The 13,169-nt window shown below is 38.1% G+C and overlaps 1 protein-coding gene across 29 annotated transcripts in view; it reads right to left on the bottom strand.

The window, feature by feature from the left end:
• Positions 1-13,169, bottom strand: part of SLMAP (sarcolemma associated protein) — a gene marked incomplete at its 5' end in the record, with an annotated part of 147,717 nt that overhangs the window by 97,034 nt on the left and 37,514 nt on the right. The window lies entirely within an intron of this gene.

Raw genomic sequence — 13,169 nt, 5'->3', positions numbered from 1 at the left:
TATACAATAGAGTGAAGCTATAAAGAGAGGGCCTGAGCACTGCACTTAGGAGTTGAGATTTCTTAAGACAGAAGCTACTACTAAAGGATTTGATGAAAATACTGTTTTAGGGAGATTATTCCAACAGCTCTGATAATCTAGCAGCTGTGTGTAGGATGAATTACAGTGGGAGTCACTAGAAATAGGGAGATCCATAACTTGTACGTTTTTGCCACCAACAATTTAGTTATTTCTTAGACTACACAAACTTAGTTTATATGCATGTTCAATATGGATTTGTTTATATAACCTTCCTGGCTTCCTGACTAGCAAAGCACCACATATTTCAGAGGCTGGAATTTTTAAGTTGTGCCGCTGAAGGGGGAAATAAAAGTTTTATTCACATGCCATAGGGAAACACATAGAAAAGTGGTAAAATGTTCTCACCAAAATAAAATCTCACAAGTAAACTAGAATGAACTTGTCAATATACACCCAAAGGTCTTACAAATGTTATGAAATTGCCAGGATTTTTTCCATCTCCAAGTGACATCCCAGACACATTTGTTGTAAAGTAATTCTTTCTTGTGGAGTCAGTCCATAATAGAAAGAGAAAGCAAAAGTATTTCTATCTCTCTACATAGGAACAGAGATACGATTATGTAGAACAGAAGTAGAGAAGATGGGGAGGAGAAATTTTTTTAATTTAATGAAAACATTACAAAACATATAAAACACAGCTAGAATGATTACACCCTTCTAAAATATGCAAACAAAATTGTGACAACCCTTCACTGAGAACTCAAGACAAAGTAAATTAGATTTCTGAACCTTAGCAAGATGCAAAATAAACATATAATCAGAACACTACAGTTCTGAGAGGTGAGGCTACTGAAAGCCTGTACCAAATTCCAATTTGGAAGAGATTAACCTATTTCCTATAACCCAAAACTGATGGGTTGACAGGCAAATCCTAATTATTTTCTCCTCTCACAGTGTGTTAATCACAGCAAGATGCATTCTTCTTTGTCTTTGAAGCTCCTACTGAGGTAATTAAAGAACAGATACACTGATCTCAAACTCAATCTTTTTAGACCCCAAGAGGTCTTAACCTCAAACGTTAAAATTTTAACATCAATACCTAAAATAAACATGTCTTTATTAAAATACCACATATTTTAGCATATTAAGGATAGAGCAAAGGGATATTGTGATATTTTAAATACATAATACTCTGACAATAATTTATAGATCATTATTTTCCTCACAAAATGTTAGCTTAAACCATCCTGAGGTCAGCTGAAATAACAATAAAATAGTTGCACCTCCATTCTTTATCTCTGATAGTTAAAAAACCTCACCCATAGAATAACAGTCTTGTTTGCCACAAAAGGAAATCATTGTGATCACATTTGTGGGAAATACAGAACAAGGTCACTATATTTAAAGGATGTAGCCCTACATATTGTTTAATAATGCACACTATGGGCTAAATCTAAGGACAGTTGATATTGATTTATACAGTCACTAGGAGGTAGGGAGAAGGAGAAATTAATTTTTTTCCTTAAAGATTAGCAAAATTGGCAAAACAGGAATCTAGATCTTATTTAGGAAAACAAAAACAAAAAACTGCCCACACATGAAACAGTCTATTTGGCAAACAAACCAAATGGAAATGTTAAAAGACACAAATAGTACATCTGCCCCCCAAAAGAACATTCATAGCTTTTTTAAATGCTTAATAAAGTAATCAAAATGATTATGATGGCCTTTTCTATTCTTTAAGCATAACCACTCAGGTTGGCATATAATTTTAATGTTGAAGACAACTTGTTCTTTACTCACGTCTCCCTGTTTTTAGTGACAGTTAATTCTTCAAGAGATTTATCTCCTCAAGGCTTTGACAATTCACACATCCATAGGGGAGTTCTTTAAAAATTATAATACTTCTACTTTGAAAGAGAAGAGAAAACAGTTACTGAGGACTGTAAGTGAATATATAGAAATAATAATGATGAAATTTATGAAACAATGGGAAATGACTATTGGGACCAAAGAAAATAAACCCCTTACGGGGTTGAGTATAGTGCAGAGGCTCCCATTTTTCTGCCCCCCACATGATTCAGATATTCAAAACATAGTCTATTCCCAATATCTCTCATGACATTTCCCAATATCTCTCATGACATCCACTGTTTCTCAGGATGAGTAGGTAATGCCCCCAATTAAGAGTCACTAATTCTTTTTTTAATTTTGAACTGAAATTTAGTAACAGAAAGTATCACATTCAAATTCCACCTCCACCTACGGCTTTAACACAAGGCCTTAAACATTTTCCCAAGGTTTTAAGGGCCAAAGGTGAGGCTGCTGGGAAGTTTTTCTTTTAGAAGGGTTGTTGATTTCTTTCACTACCATGAAAGGCAACATCACTTATATCCAGAATTCACCTATGTATACAGAAATTTTAAACACAGAGCAAAGCCAAAGAAGAGTTAATTGTTCAACAGTGTCAAAAAGATGCCACATAATTTACAATAATCACAAGTTTTTTTGAGTTCTTACCATATGCTTGGATAAACTACTTTCCATGCAGTCTTCTACTTATTCTTTAAAACAGTCCTATGAGGTAGATGTTTTATTATCCCTATACCACAGATAAAGAAATTAGGACTAAAATAGGTTAACTAACCTGCCAAAGGTAGTAATGGGGAGAGATGTACATTTTAAAGTTTTTAATCTCAACTATTCTGCTATGCTACTCATGTTTGTCTGGTCATTTCACAACCACTATCTCTAATGTTTCTACCAACCATCACATGAATTAGGAATGATTTTGTTCATTTGATGGATCCGCAGGTTGAGGCTGAAACACAAGCAACCCATCTAAGTAACCTCTCTACGGTCACAATAAAATCATAAAACAGCAATCAGGCCTTATGATGCCAAATTATCAGGAAAAGTGAACTTTCAAAATTTCTTTCAGAAATGCATTCACTACCTTCTACCACCTATCTGACATACAATCCTAATAAATTTGAGTTTCCCAGCTTCCATGTCCATGGCAGATTAAAAGGGAACAAGCATATGCCAGGGACTATGCTAGGCACTTTATACACATAACCTTATCTAAACTTCAGAACACTATGAAATAAGTAGTATCCCACATGAACAGACAGGGTAAGAAGTTAAATTATACGCCCAAAGATTACACAGAAAGTAAGAATGGCAAATAAGATCTATTAGACACCTCATGACCATGGCAAATCCCTTGAAGATCAAGATAAGTGATATCCCTACCCTTAATAAAATGCCTGCTGAACAGGCATCAAACAAGTATTTTATTTTTTTAATAAATTTATTTATTTTATTTATTTTTGGCTACGTTGGGTCTGCGTTGCTGCGCGTAGGCTTTCTCTAGTTGCAGTGAGCGGGGGCTACTCTTTGTTGCGGTGCGCAGGCTTCTCATTGTGGTGGCTTCTCTTGATGCAGCAGAGCACGGGCTCCGGTTACACTGGCTTCAGTAGTTCTGGCGCACGGGCGTAGTTATTCCGCGGCATGTGGGATCTTCCCGGACCAGGGCTCGAACCCGTGTCCCCTGCATTAGCGGGTGGATTCTTAACCACTGCGCCACCAGGGAAGCCCCAAACAAGTATTTTAAATAAATATTTCGTGAGTGTGATATTTATAGCCCCGACTCATTCCATCATTTACCCACCATTTCCTGAGCATCTGTGAATAGGAATTCAGCCATCAGCTGCTAAAAATAGAATATGTGACTTTCCAAAGTCACTTAGAGCAAGTGCAAAACAGTAATAACAACAAATACTATCAGTAGTAATAATGTCAATAACCCCATAGGGCATTCAATATGTCACCAATTCCTAGGAATTCTGATTCAGAATAATCTCTCAATTCCACACTGCCTTTCCCTCCCCATTACTGTTCCTCTAACTCAGGCCCGTAACATTTGCAAAGACAATGGCTATGATTCCACACTCTTCACCCCCTACACTGATGCTAGATTTATTTCCTAAAATACAAACCTGACCATTTTGTTTCCCTTTGTAAAAATGGCTGTTGACCCTTTGCCTTCAAAATTAAATCTGAGAGCTCTGATAACTTTCAAAATCTTTCATAATGACCTCAATCACCCTATGAAACTGGATTTTCCACTTTTCCTAAAAGTACCATCCATTCCATCCTTGCATAACTACTAGCAATTCCCTACACAAGCCCCAGGTATGATGCTTGCTTATGTTGTGCTTGGACCCGAAAAGCCCTTGCTTCCACCCACCCACACTCTTTACTTGTTAAAAGCCTCCTTTTCTTTCTGAAGCCCCAGTTTAAATATCTTAACAAATAAGATTTCTTGTTCAAATAACATTTCTCACTAAATAATATTACACCTGAACCAGAGACTCAAGGCTTTATTCCAGGTTAAGCCTCTAACTCCCAACCCTCTATGTCCAAATCATAGTCTGAACAGCATTACAATTCCATCTTTTTAAAACTATAACATTTATTCCCTGTCAGAAAGTTCCAATAGACACAAGTAACAAATGATGTTTTATACATTTCAAATAAATGAAATAATTCATACTTTAGAATGGAAGCTATAAAGTTTTGATTTACCATAGGACAGGCCAAACTGTATTACATCCAAATAGCAATATGCTATATGGAACAGAGCATACGTTAAAGGTTTGAATTCCAGCCCCATCACCTTCTAACATACTGTGTGACCTTGAGCATGTTATTTAGCCTCTCTGAGCATCCCTTTAGTTATAAAGGGTTATTTATAAATCCCTATTTATAAATTGGGGATAATATCAGTAGGTACCTCTGAGTGTTTGTTGTAAAGGTTAAATGATGTTAAGCATGGAAGGTATTTAGTACAGCATTTGTACACAGTAACTGCTAAACAAATGGCAGCTATTATTACTAAATTCACAGAATATGCATAAACGTGTAATCACTGAAAGTTTCTTCAGAGAACTGATGCAAGACTTTCCTTTATGCCTTTTCCTTATAACCTTTCTTAAGCTAAAGTTCTTAAAAATAATTTACCAGTTAATTACTTAAACAGTAAACAGCTGATAGAGATATAAATAAATCAGTAACAGCTGAACTCTAACAAATACAGATGTTAAAAATAGCATGTCATTGCCCCATTACACATGAATATTACCATAAATAACCACAACCTGTGCAAAGAAGCAGCTAAATCTCTGTCTCACAGCACAGACTGAAAACCATTTATAAAAAATATGAAACACACATCACAATATGGATCAGGGAATTCCCTAATCATAGTTATATCAAAAGGAAATTACTACCCTCAGATATATGTAAATACACTCAGAATATATAGCACAGATTAGCAATCTACAGCTCACCTGACAGTGTGAACTAGCTTCTGAATAAATTAAGCAAGTGATATTTAACAGATGTCATATAATTCCATTTCTAAACCAGAGCCCTACTATACTCCTGGCCCTGAGTGAGTGACAGGGTTGGAAATCCAGTGAAGTCATGGAATAATGCTCCAGAAGCATTAACTCACTCAGTTCAAAACTAAAAATGCTCCTTAGGACACCTAAGTAGCATATAAATTACTAGGGCAGGGCAGAAGTTTTCCCATTACACCCTCCTATACTATTTGAATTTTCTGTTTAAAAAAAAAAAGAGAGAGAGAAAGAGACATGTATGGGAAGGGGCAAACAAGCATCTAACTCCAAAACTTTCAAGAGACCAAAAAGCTCAGGAAGATGGGCAATTATCAAAGTGGTCAATATCAGTTTGGCAAAGATTAAGAATAGTGATACCTGGCTCTGGCAATATAAAAATGTGGAGAAACAGCTCTCTCACATACTGGGAAATATACTGGGCATATATACACTGGGCATAAGAGTGTAAACTGCTACAATCATTTTGGAAAATGATTCAGCAACACCTATTAAAATTTTAAATGCTTATATTCTTCGGCTGAGCAATTCCACATCCAGGAATCTAACCTATAGAAACAATGAAATGCACACATGTACAATGACAAATGCGTTAAGTATGTACCGAAGCCACGTTAATAGAAGTTAAAAACTGGAAACTACTAATGCCCAGCCAAACTGTCTGATTAAATATCAGACATCATAATCATCAAAAATAATATAACGGTATGGGTACTGAAATTAAAATATATCAAGACATACAGTGATCCCTTTTTTTTTTTTTTTTTTCCGGTACGCGGGCCTCTCACTGTCGTGGCCTCTCCCATTGTGGAGCACAGGCTCCGGACGCACAGGCTCAGCGGCCATGGCTCACAGGCCCAGCTGCTCCGCGGCATGTGGGATCCTCCCAGACCGGGCACGAACCTGTGTCCCCTGCATCAGCATGCGGACTCTCAACCACTGTGCCACCAGGGAAGCCCCAGTGATCCCTTTTATAAAAAGAATGATAGGGACTTCCCTGGTGGTCCAGTGGTAAAGAATCCGCCCTACAATGCAGGGGATGCAGGTTCGATCCCTGGTTGGGGAACTAAGATCCCACATGCCACGGGGCAACTAAGCCCATGCGCCACAGCTACTGAGCTCGCGCACCTCAAGTAGAGAGCCCATGTGCTATAAACTACAGAGCCCAGGCGCCCTGGAGCCCGTGTGCCACAAGTAGAGAGAGAAAACCCGCACGCCACAACTAGAGAGAAGCCCAAGCAGTGCAACAACAGATCCCGCGTGCCTCAGCGAAGATCCCATGTGCCACAACTAAGACCCAACACAGCCAAAAAAATAAAATAATAAAATAAAATATCCTGAAATTGAGAGTCATCTTAAAAAAAAAACGATATACGCTTATACGCCATTAGAAAACAAAAATCTGAAAGAATGTATACAAACTATTCACAGTGCTTATCTCCACAAAAAAGAAATCTTAAAGAGTTAAACTTTCATAATATTAAAAGAGATATAAAACTTTATTCAATAAGGCTAACAAATCTTCAATTCTGCACTATCATCATTTGATGGAAGAAAATGGAAAGAAGATGAAAAGAAACAAACAAAACAAACCCCCAAACAAATAGAAAAATATAACTATGCAAAGAGAGAAAAACACAGAAAAACAGAATTTGCCAGGAAAAAAAAAGAGTTAAACATCAAGGGAGATCAAAGTGCAATAAATTCAAAAGGGTTAATAAACTAGTCATCTCCTTGACACAAGAACACACTTCAGAAGTAAAATCACTGACTTATGAAAGGTACTTAAGAGGGTTAACAGCTCACTTGCTCTTTGTTCTTTCAGATTACAGGACTCAGTTCTGAATGGAAGAGCTTCAGCAACCCACCAGAGTTCTTTATGGGGCGGGGAGGGGGAGAGGGGGGAATCAAATTAAGGCATCTGGTATAAATATGGTCTTCAGGATCCCTGCCCTTAAAATAAAATAGTGCTATAAAACTGGAAAAGCATAACGTTAACCTTTTATACAACACACACACACAATGATAATATTTGTACAGCACAAGATTTCCTGACAGACTGGATGTAAAATATGAAAAAAAGGAGTCAAGAAGGATACCAAAGTTTTTGACCCAAGCAACTTAGAAGGATATACAAGTGACCCTTGAACAACACTGGGGTTAGGGACACCAATCCTCCATGCAGTTGAAAACTCCCATATAACTTTTAACTTATAGCTGGCCCTCTGTATCTGCAGTTCCATATCCAGGAATTCAACCAACCTCGGATCGTGTAGCACTGTAGTATTTACTACTGAAAATAATCTGCATATAACTGGACCCATGCAGTTCAAACCCATGTTGTTTAAGGGTCAACTGTAACTGCCCCTATGTGAACTGGAAGGGCTGAATGTGAGAAGGTTTTTTATTGAGGTTAGGGAGGTATCAGGAGTTCAGCTTTGGACATATTAAATTTGAGGTGTATGTTAGATATCAGGTGAAAATGTCAAAAAGGCAGCTGGATGTGAACCTAGAGTCCGGGGAAAAAGTCTGGGCTTGAGATAAAAATGTGGTTGTCATCAGCATATACAAAGAACTGAAAGTTAAGAGACAGAATGAAATCATTAAGCAAGTACAGATAGACAAGAGGACCAAGGACAGAGTGCTGAAGCAGTCCAAAGTTTATAGGTCAGGGAGATGAAGACCAAGCAAAGGAAATTTCAAAGATGGCCAGTGAAGTAAAGTGTTGTGTCCTGGAAGCCATTGTGAATGATGTTTCCAAGAACATGGAAGAGATCAACTATGTCAAATGATGCTGAAAGATCAAGGAAGATTAGGAATAAGAACTGACCAAGGGAAATAGCAACCTGGAAGCCACTGATGACCCTGACAAGAACTGTGGATGTAGTGGACAATGAAAGCCTCACCAGAGTGATTCAAGAGAAAATGGATGGAGGGGAATGAGAAAGTGTACATATAGACAAATCTTTTAAGGAGTTCTGCACTAAAGGGAAGCAAAGAAATGGGCAGTAGCTAGAAAGTAAAGTGGGGTCAAGATAATAATTTTTTAATATGAGAAAAATTACACTGTTTCATGTACTAACAAGAATAATCCAGGGCTTCCCTGGTGGCGCAGTGGTTGAGAGTCCGCCTGCCGATGCAGGGGACATGGGTTCGTGCCCTGGTCCGGGAAGATCCCACATGCCGCGGAGCAGCTGGGCCCGTGAGCCATGGCTGCTGAGCCTGCGCGTCCAGAGCCTGTGCTCCGCAACGGGAGAGGCCACAACAGTGAGAGGCCCGCGTACTGCAAAAAAAAAAAAAAAGAATAATCCAGTAAAGAGCAAGGGTACTTGACCCAATCCTGAGGATTCAGAAAAGGCTTCTGATGGAACTGTCCCACGCTGAGTCATGAAGGCTGATTAAGAGTGAATCAGGGGCTTCCCTGGTGGCGCAGTGGTTGAGAGTCCGCCTGCCAATGCAGGGGATAACGGGTTTGAGCCCTGGTCTGGGAAGATCCCACATGCCGCAGAGCAACTGGGCCCGTGAGCCACAACTACTGAGCCTGCGCGTCTGGAGCCTGTGTTCCGCAACAAGAGAGGCTACGACAGTGAGAGGCCTGCGCACCGCGATGAAGAGTGGCCCCCGCTTGCCACATCTAGAGAAAGCCCTCGCACAGAAACGAAGACCCAACACAGCCAAAAATAAATAAATAAATACATAAATTTATTAAAAAAAAAAAAGTGAATCAGGATGAGAAGGGAGGGGACTGAAACAGCATGAGCAAACAGAGGTGAGAAACAACATAGTGGGGGGGTGGCATGTGAAGCACAAGACTGAGAATGACAGGAAATCATGCTGGAGAGGTGAGCAGTCACCAAGCCTTTTAAGATGATTCAAGCAGTACAACCTTTATGATATAGATGATAGGGGACTTGCCACTATAGGGTTTAGATAGGTAAATACTAAGATCAAACTGACATTTCACTCAGGGAGGGAATAGCTTGAGGGGTACTAGACTGAAGCCAGGGAGACCAGTTATAGTTATTGAAATAAAGAAATAACAAGGTCCTAAACTGGACAGTGTTAGAAGCAGTGAACGGGCTTAGTGACAGATCTTAAGTGCTCAGTGTTGAAAAGCAGTAGTTTCTAGTATGAGCTACTGAGCAGATGATAAGGCCATTACCTGTATTTGGAAATATTGGGGAGGGGGTGGTGAATGATTCATTTCAATTTGGGGTATATTGTTTTTAGAGTCTCTATAGGACATTCAAGTGAATAAATGTAAGCAGGCAATGGGTAGAAAACTCAGACCTTAGAGCTCAAGATATCTGAGAGGCATCTGAGTGGTAATTAAAATTATTATAATATATGAGATGATCCAAAAATAACATTTACGAGGAAAACAATGATTGAACTTTTAGGAACACTAACACTTTATGGAGAGTTAGTGGAGAATATGCTTGAAGGAATTTCAGACAAAACAGTCAAAAAGCTACAGAAAAACTCAGGAAAAGAAATAACCAAGAGGCCAGGGAACAGCCAAGGACTAACACCTTTACCAGTTTAAAAAGAGATAGTGTAGTGACCTGAATACACTGGTGGGGATCAGAAATCAAGTCAAATCACGTAACAGTCTAGACTTTCCAATTCTGTTGTATTAATTTTTCAAAAATTAGTAGAATCTACAGGTCAGCTCTTCCTGAGGTCCCTAAGTAGTCAAGCCAATCTGAGTGGAAAAGACTAAAGAACTAAATACAGTTGCACCACTACCTCCTGTAGAAGAGTATTTACAGTTTTACTAGAAGAGTATTTGTGGTTGCTCTATACAAAGAAAATTGGTGATGTATTTCTTAATAAACCAAAAATTGTTGTCAAGTATAATAAAATGAATAGGAAGATTTTTACTTTTTATCATGCCTGACTTCTTGATTGTTACATAATACTTCACCCACGACTTTATATAAACTCAACTAACAATAAAACTCATAGCCTTATATAATAAGGAAAAGTATTTAAGTATGGATGATGTAAAAACCTATAATGCTAGTACTTAGGGAAAAATATTACCAATACAATAAAAATTTGTCAGGAATGGAGAGAATTTTTGACACTGGAAGAAAAGAGATAACTTGAAGATACAAGGGGAAATAAACAGGGCAAGGATCAATTTCCGTTTCTTGATTTTAGCTCTACTTTATAATTTTTTGGCAGACAATTTGTCACACTGAAAAATCACTTACTCTTGGATGGCTGTACTGTACTAACTGGGAGTGACTCATAAGTGTTTGGTCCCACCCATACAGAAGAACACTGCAAAGAACTTTAAAAAAAAGAAAATCAACCGGAAGCGTATTTTCAAATGAGCACCTAACACAAAATCATTAAAGCATAGAAAAGATGTGACAGAATTATTACTCACTATGAGAAAGTTTAAAGCATTTTCTTGGAGTGGGGTGGGGGTGACTCTCAAGGTGTGAGTCATAGGATTAAAGGACAACTGGATCCAGGATTTAGTGAAAGCTGGAAAAGCAGGATTCAGATCACATGCAGCTCTCCAGGCCAGAGAGAAAAATAGCTGAGTTGGGTTAGTGCCTCCAGAGTTTAGGTGAGTCACAGAGAGAGCAGAGAGAAAAGCACAACCAGACTGGATTTCAGCACATGGGAGAAATCTGTAGCTGTTATCTTTTGGTTTACTTCTTCCCTTATTAATTTACTATTAAAACATGTTAATTACATTCAAAGAAGCTAAAACAGAGGTTACCCCAGAATCTTACTACTCCATAGATGTGGACAAGCTCTGCCACACTGCTTTGCACTTGGACTAGACCAAAACACAAAGCTAACGTCACTACCACAACCTTTCTAGCACTACATATTTTCATTTTGCTAATTTAATATAACAACCATTTTGTAAGATATTTATTTCTGTGGTTACTAGCAAGGATGTCTGTTTGTTTACTACATATATTCATCTTGAACAAACAGACTGCATAGTTCTTTGGTCCACCTACAAAAATCTTGTTGACCTCTTATATTGCAAAGGACATCTTGTGTGTTATATATACTCATTTTGCTGTCATAATGAATGCAAATGATGTTCTATTTCCATTGTTCTCATTTTTCATGGAACCAAAGTAGTTATCAATGTTTACTTAGATATTCATTAATTTTTTTTTTTTTTTTTTGCCTTCACTTGGTTTTAGGCGCTAGCAGTTGCTTATGTACCAATAAATCCTGAAGGGGTTTCCATTATTATACAGTTATACTGCATGTCTTAGAAATTTTCACTTGCCTGATCCAATCATTTCAGTTTAACTCTTTTATATCATTTATTTATGTTTCTTCTCAAATACAGTGCTATCATCCTTTCTTTAAAAGAAACATTTTTGGGCTTCCCTGGTGGCGCAGTGGTTGAGGGTCCGCCTGCAGATGCAGGGGAAGTGGGTTCGTGCCCTGGTCCGGGAAGATCCCACATGCCGCGGAGCGGCTGGGCCTGTGGGCCATGGCCACTGAGCCTGCGCGTCCGGAGCCTGTGATCCGCAGCGGGAGAGGCCGCAACAGTGAGAGGCCCGCGTACCGCAAAAAGAACAAGAAACATTTTTTGTGGCTAAGTAATGATATAAAATGTAATGGGTTCCAAGCAATTCTACACCTAGGTATCTAGCCAAGAGAAATAAAAGACACAAAGTACTGTACACAAATGTTCCTAGCAGCGCTGTTCATAATAACCAAAAGTTGGAGGCAATCCAAATATCCATCAACCACTGAATAAATAAGATATATCTGCAATAAAGTGAATGAACTGTTGATACATTCTATAAAATAGATGAACCTCAAAAACATAATGCTAACGGAAAGAAGCCAGACACAAATGACTGCATATAGTATGATTTTGTTGATTTAAAATTTCTGGAATATGCAAATCTATAGAGACAGAAAACAGATCAGTGGTTGCCTAAGGCTGCATGTGGGAATCAAGGACTGAATGCAAATAGGCACAAGAGAACTTCTGGGGGTGATGAAGATGTTTTATAGCTAGATTATGGTGATGATTACAAAACTACAGATTTACTAAAAACCATTAACTTCAAGTAAACTAAACTTACTTTTACAATGGGTAAATTTTATGGAATGTAAATTCTACTTCAATAAAGCTGTTTTTAAAAGGCCAATGAACAGAGGAAGGATGAAAAGAATATATGAATATATACACGCACATAGGAAATAACTTTGTAATATAAAAATTTAAGGGATTCAGCTTGTTACTGATAAAAGTGGCAGAAAGTATTTTAAATAACACTCAGTGCGTTCAAGAGTGACATAAGAGAAACATTTTCACAAGCTGGTCATGGGAGTGTAAATTGGCACAACCTGTCTGGAAAGCAGTCTGGCAAAGTATACGAAGTAAGCTTTAAAACAATGTCCCCTTTGATTTACTTCTGAGAACTTAGCCTACAGAAGTAATAAAAAACATATATAAAGATCTAGGTATAAAGATATTCAGAAAGCAAAATTTATAATAGTTTTAAAAGATGGAACCTATGTAAATATTCAACAATGGAAGAACAGTTAAGAAAACTGCAGCCCATCCATGAATATTCTGCACTCTTTAAAAATATCTGTGTGCCTATGGCCCAGCATAGAGCATGTCATCACTGCTCCCACCACCACGACCTACACTCAGGAGGAAGATCCTCTAAGAGGAAGATTCTCACCGTTTCCTGCAGGTCATGGCTAGCAGAACAC

This window comes from Grampus griseus (assembly GCF_964374135.1).
Source record: "Grampus griseus genome assembly, chromosome: 10".
Taxonomy (NCBI): domain Eukaryota; kingdom Metazoa; phylum Chordata; class Mammalia; order Artiodactyla; family Delphinidae; genus Grampus; species Grampus griseus.
This window is presented reverse-complemented; position numbering and strand designations above follow the sequence as displayed.